The sequence below is a fragment of the Equus przewalskii genome, chromosome 14 (assembly GCF_037783145.1).
Source record: "Equus przewalskii isolate Varuska chromosome 14, EquPr2, whole genome shotgun sequence".
Lineage (NCBI taxonomy): Eukaryota > Metazoa > Chordata > Mammalia > Perissodactyla > Equidae > Equus > Equus przewalskii.
Window position 1 is genome coordinate 81,412,429 of NC_091844.1, and position 6,000 is coordinate 81,418,428.

The window sequence follows — 6,000 nt, forward strand, 5'->3', positions numbered from 1 at the left end:
GTGATCTGGGCCAATCTATTAGCATAATGGTGGAGAAACAGAAGCCCAGAGAGGGGAAGGGACTGCCCCGAGGTGACAACAGGAGTGAGGAGCAAGTCTCCTGTCACACAGAGCAGTTTTTAGCCCACCAACCCAGAGCCCTTCAAGCTTGTTTTCTTGGCGGTGTCGACTGCACGATGCTTGTGTCTCCACACACCACCACCAAGAAATAAGAACAGAAGCCAAGTTAGAGTAGAGATCACCTGGAACCTGTCTCATGTGTTTTCAAAAAATGGTCTCCAAATTTCTTGGTGGAGAAAACAGTATGCAATGGCCCAGCCAGAGCCAGGGGCGCTGGGGAAGGCCTTGTGGCTCAGTGTGGCCCAGCTGGGCACAGGGGGCAGTGAAAGATACCATGGGAAAGATCCACTCCAGCCCCACCTCCTCAGTCCACCTGGAGGGCCCAAGCTTTGTGAGAGATTCATCATGATGCACTTCTTCCTCTGCTCCATCTGCCCCTGCATTTGTCATGATAAATAAAAGACAAGCAATGGGATATATTGGAGGATATGAGGAAGCCATTTAGGTTAATACTAATCCGGCCTGAGCTTGTTTTTCAAAAAGTGCCTATTGAGCACGCGTTGTACATCTGCTTTAAATATTTACTATGTCCCGAAGATGAGAATGATGCCCTTAAAGATAGGGATGTAACTTCCCCCCCATACTGGCATTCCCTTTAGGATAAGCATCTCTCCCTAAACTAAGGATTAATTACTGACCTGCTGTGCTCACCTTGTGACCACCGACCTGCTGACCACTGTTCTGCTGTGCCAGCTAAGCATCTCATGGCAATTGTAAAATGGACATTCTATCGTATATGATGTACGCTCTTTGTTTCAAGTCTGTATATAACCACTCTGGATACCCCACTTCTTTGGTGCCCTTTCTTCCTCAGGGCAGGAAGGACCCAGGCTAGTCCTCAGATCTGGGTTGTAATAAACTCACCCCAATTTTGATTTATAGATTGATTATGGATTATTTGCATCAATGGTCAGAAAGTGTGTCTCAGGTCAGAGCTGGCGAAGGGATCCTCACGGTCACGGAGTTGGTGCAGAGAAACAACCTGGCTTTGGCACCTGTCTTGGGTTCGAGTCCTGGGTCCATTATACACACATGCCTTCATCCCCCTTGCCTTCAGGGTGGTCTCAAGCATTAGGTTATAATAAGCATGAAGCACCTACCACGGTGCGCAAAACATAATAGACACTTAATAAACCATAATCACAATAACAGTCATCACTTTCCCACCCAAGGATGGAGTTTCTCCCCTTGCAGTTCTGATCCTGGGCCAGATGCTGCCTCAGCAGGTTGATTACGTGCTGAAGACTGTGCAGCAGTGTCTCCTCTAACCAGGTGTAAACTCAGGAAAATGCCCTCTGAGGTTGTTCTGTGGATCTCATGGGAGCAGCCCATTCAGGTAGGAGAAAGGGTGTAGATAGCACCTTGACTCTTTCTGTGGGTAGTTGAGTGTGTGGAGGATCGCAATTTGCCACCTCAAAATGTGTCTCTTTGGCTTGATTATTTTTAAGGACAAAAGACTCAGAAAGAAACTTTGACCTTTCCCCTAACTGCCTAAGAGAATTTAAGACAGAAGGCCTGTCCCAGAAATCAGTCATCACCATAGGTAACTCTGGGTATGGTAGACTGGGAGGAACCTTGCTAAACCCATTTCTATGAACGTTCTGTTTCTCTGATCTCATCGTCTATAGAGGGTCCAGCAAACATTTGTTTACCAAACATTTGCTTTTCCATCTCCATGTAAATTGCTTTCCTTCCCTTTGAAGTCCCAAACCACTGCCCCCAACATCCTCCTTTGTCTTTACCTGAAGATGGTATTTAAGGTGGTGGCTTCAGCCATTCTGGTGAGTTGCTCAGTTTTCCTGGGTGTCTCCCATATACACATGCTATTAAACTTGGTTTCATTTTCTCCTGTTATTCTGTCTCATGTCAGTTTGATTCTTAGACTAGCCAGAGGACATAGATGGGAGAGGAATAGCTCTTCCTCTCCTACAAGTGTTTGCAAGAGCATTTTCAGTCGAGTCACTTTTAAACCTAGACCGTGTGTCTGCTGTGTTCAGAACTGGCAGCCACTGAGGCAAACGGGCCGTCCCAGTCAGCCTGTCCTCACATCTGGGGCCAAGATAAGGGAACCCACACAGGTGTGGGGACCCCACTGAGTGCAAGAATCTCAAGTGTTTACGTGAGACTAGAGGAATGGTCTCTCTGCAAACCCAGAGTTGGTTAACAAACAGGACGCAGCCTTTGGCTTGAGGGAAGGTTCATGAACAGGTGAGAGAAGCAGTCATGGACTTGGCTTTTTCCTGAAGGAGCCATAAATCTTTCCTCTCATCCCAGAAGAGCTGGGTAAAAGTGTAAGATGGAGGAAGTGGCTGGGGAGACGAGCACAGTGAACTCCTCAAATGTCTCTGGTGGGTTAGCCTGGGGAAGAGATGTCCCAGAGCTGCGAATGTGCCCAGATAACCGGCAGGAGAGAACACGAGAATACAGTAAAATCACGTTTTTCCGTAACTTCAATTTAGCAATAAAGATATGTGAAATTTTTTTTATGATTTGTGTCTTTCCCTAACTTGGCTTTTATATAGAAACTGTTCTTTGTTCAATCTATGCACATTACATTCGTTAAATAATGATAGCAAATATTAGATGGCATTTGGTAGGTGCCAGGAACAGCTGCAAATGTTCACAAACATTAACCCATTTAATCCACACAGCAACCTACAGGTACTATCCCCACTTTAAAGATGAAGGAGCTGAGACACAAAGAGGTGAAGTAAGGACCAAGGACACAGGTAAGGCTCCAGAGTCATGGCTCTCAACCACTGCTTGCACTCCCCAGAGTTACCCTCCCAGGAGTCCATGTCACACAAGATCATAATTACTTATTCACTTGTTGGTCGGTGTCTTTGACTCCTCCTGCTACCGGTCTATGAGCTCCTGAAAGCTTGTGATTTGCTCATTGTGTGCTCATGCGCTATGCATTAGCTTGGCACACGCCAGCATCACAGGCCTTCAGCAAATATGGAATGGGCAAGTGCATGAATGAAGAGACTTGGGGGAACAAATCCACACATCACTTTGAAAAAAATACAGTGCAAGAAGATCTAATGTTGACTGAATACATACTCTGTGTCAGAAAATTTATATACATTATTATTTTTAATCAGCAAACCACCCAATAAAGCAATATCAGCCCTATTTTACAGATGCAGAAACTGAGACTCAAAGAGGTTAAATAACATGCCCCACGCCATTATCTTAGTATTCCTCAGTGTCAGAAAAAATTGTGAAAGTCTTTGAAATGAGAAAAAACAGATTACTAGGTGTTCTTTCTAGAGCATCCTTCCAAGATAGCTGAGCCTTTTGCACATTTTTGTGCTATTTCACTACTCTGTAAATTGTAGGAAACTGTTAGTAATGCAAATAATTTTTTCCATGGAGATGCAAATCAATTTTGGTCCTTGGAGATGCAATTGATTATTGCCCTGTGGACACTGAATTATTTTGCATCTATTTGCAAATTCATTTCCCATTCCTGACTGCCTGTATTTGTGTTCTTTGAATTCTCCACTGAATCCGTTTCTACATTTTACTGGTTTCCTCATCAATTAATGATTTAAATAAAATCCTAGGCAGGTATTCATTATACATTTCCATGAATCATTATTTAACCTTTATTTTCATTTTAGCACCAATTAGGATTCAAATCCAAGTTTGTTGGTTCTTTCCAATTAATTATACATACACACATCATTGCTGATCACAAGTTCTTTATCCTTAAGCTCTCTGTCAAAGGCAAGCTGAGCTTGGTTAAAACATAAAGGCAACACAAATTTAAATGGATGTTTTAAAAACTGTATTTTCTCAATATTGTCTATTAAGAACTGAATTAGTAAAGTTCGACGTGAGTAACACGGCCCATCATCCTCAGTGACAGCCCTGGATTCCTACTGTAGCATGTACCCCAGTCCTTCTTCTTTCTGTGCTTGCCTGCCTCCATCTCCACCAGATCCTCAGGGCATGAGCCAGGGCATTTCAGCTGTATCTCTTAAACTACACTGTGGCCCAGAGCAAACTGGAACATGGTCAGGATGAAATAATTCAGGCAGGATTGAATCCAACTGAACTGATCTAGACGTGAGCTTATCTCCCTACATCTATCCAGAAATCCTTACCGTCCCACAATGCGAGGTCCTAGAGAACAGTCTGCCAGAGATAATATATTGCCAAGAAACCTGGGGAAATCCAGAGTTTTTCCTATAAGGTGACCAGAAGCTACTCAAGACAGGAGGAATGGCTGCTGCAATCAGCAGACCCTAGGCTAATACTCTCAGTACCTCACACACACACACACACACACACAAAATGCACATACAGAGACACTAAATGAGATAGTGTGGCTTAATGAAACAAATTCTAGAGTCAGAGAGCTCTCAACTGAAGTCCTAGCCACATCGTTCAATACTTCTCCAAGTTTCAGCTTTAGCATCTATCATGGTCAATTTTATGCATCGATTTGGCTAGACTATGGTGCCAGATGTTTAGTCAAACACCAGCCCACATGTTGCTGTGAAGGTATTTTGCAGATATGATTAAACATTTAAATCAGTAGATTGTGAGTAAACCTAATGACCCTACATAATGTGAGTGGTCCTTGCAGGGGAGGAAGAAATATTCCTCTACCCTTCTCGGTTCTTCCAGCTGATTTAAGAGTTAAATTGACATGAGATAGAACAACAGGTGGACATCAAACAATTTTAATAAGATGTATACATGAGAGAAACCCAGGAAAACTGAGTAGCTTGCCAAAATGGCCAAAGCCACCACATTAAACACCATTTTCAGCTAAAGACAAAAGAGGATCTTGGGGGTTGTGGTTTGGGACTTCAAAGGGGAGGAAGGCAATTGGTAAACAATTGTTTGCCATGCCATGCAGAGACAATGGGACTCAGAGAGGACTTTGAACTAATGGATCTTGTTAGGTTTCTCCCTGTCTACCATACCTAGTTCATATCATACTACAATTATCTATAGTGATAGCTCCCTCCTGGAACAGGCCTTCTGTCTTAAATTCTTTAAGGCCGTTAGGGGGAAGTTCAAAGTTTCTTCTTGAGTCTTTTGTTCTTAAAAGTAATCAAGCCAAAGAGACGCATTTTGGAGTGGCAAATTCTGCTCCCCTACGTCCTCATCTAATCAATTAAAAACTTTTTTTTTCTTCTTCTTCTCCCCAAAGCACCCCCATACATAGTTGTATATTCTAGTTGTAGGTCATTCTGGTTGTGCTATGTGGGACGCCACCTCAGCATGGCCTGATGAGCGGTGCCATGTCCACTCCCACGATCTGAACCGGTGAAAGCCCGGGCCACCAAAGTGGAGAGTGCAAACTTAACCACTCAGCCACAGGGCCAGCCTCCAGTTGAAGACTTTAAGAGAAAACGACTGAAGTCCCCTGAGGAAGAAGGACGTCAGCCTCCAGACTGCCTTTGGACTTGAGTTGCAACATAATTCTTCCTTAGGTCTCTAGCCTGCCAGCCTGTCCTGCAAATTTCAGACTTGCAGCCCTACAATTGCACGAACCAATTCCTTTCTCTCTCTCTCTCTCTCCAGATAAAAGAGTACTAAATGAAAATCCAGGGATGGACTGTGCAGAACTGGGATTTCTGGGATGTTGTGGAACAATAAGAAATACACTTTCGTAGACCCGGCAAGAGCCTCCTTTACCCAGCTAGTGTCCTACAGGTCAACGAAGGGCCAATGACAACTACAACGCATCACAGTGTATCTTCTGCTCTCTGCTCTGGGTGGCCACCTCACTTCCAATAGTTGTCTGCATCTTTAGCTAAACAAATAGAAAACTTAATCCAACCATAAAATGAATATTTGCCTAGCATGAGGGGGTTGTCAAACACATAACCCACCTGAAGCATTGTACAACTGAAAGAT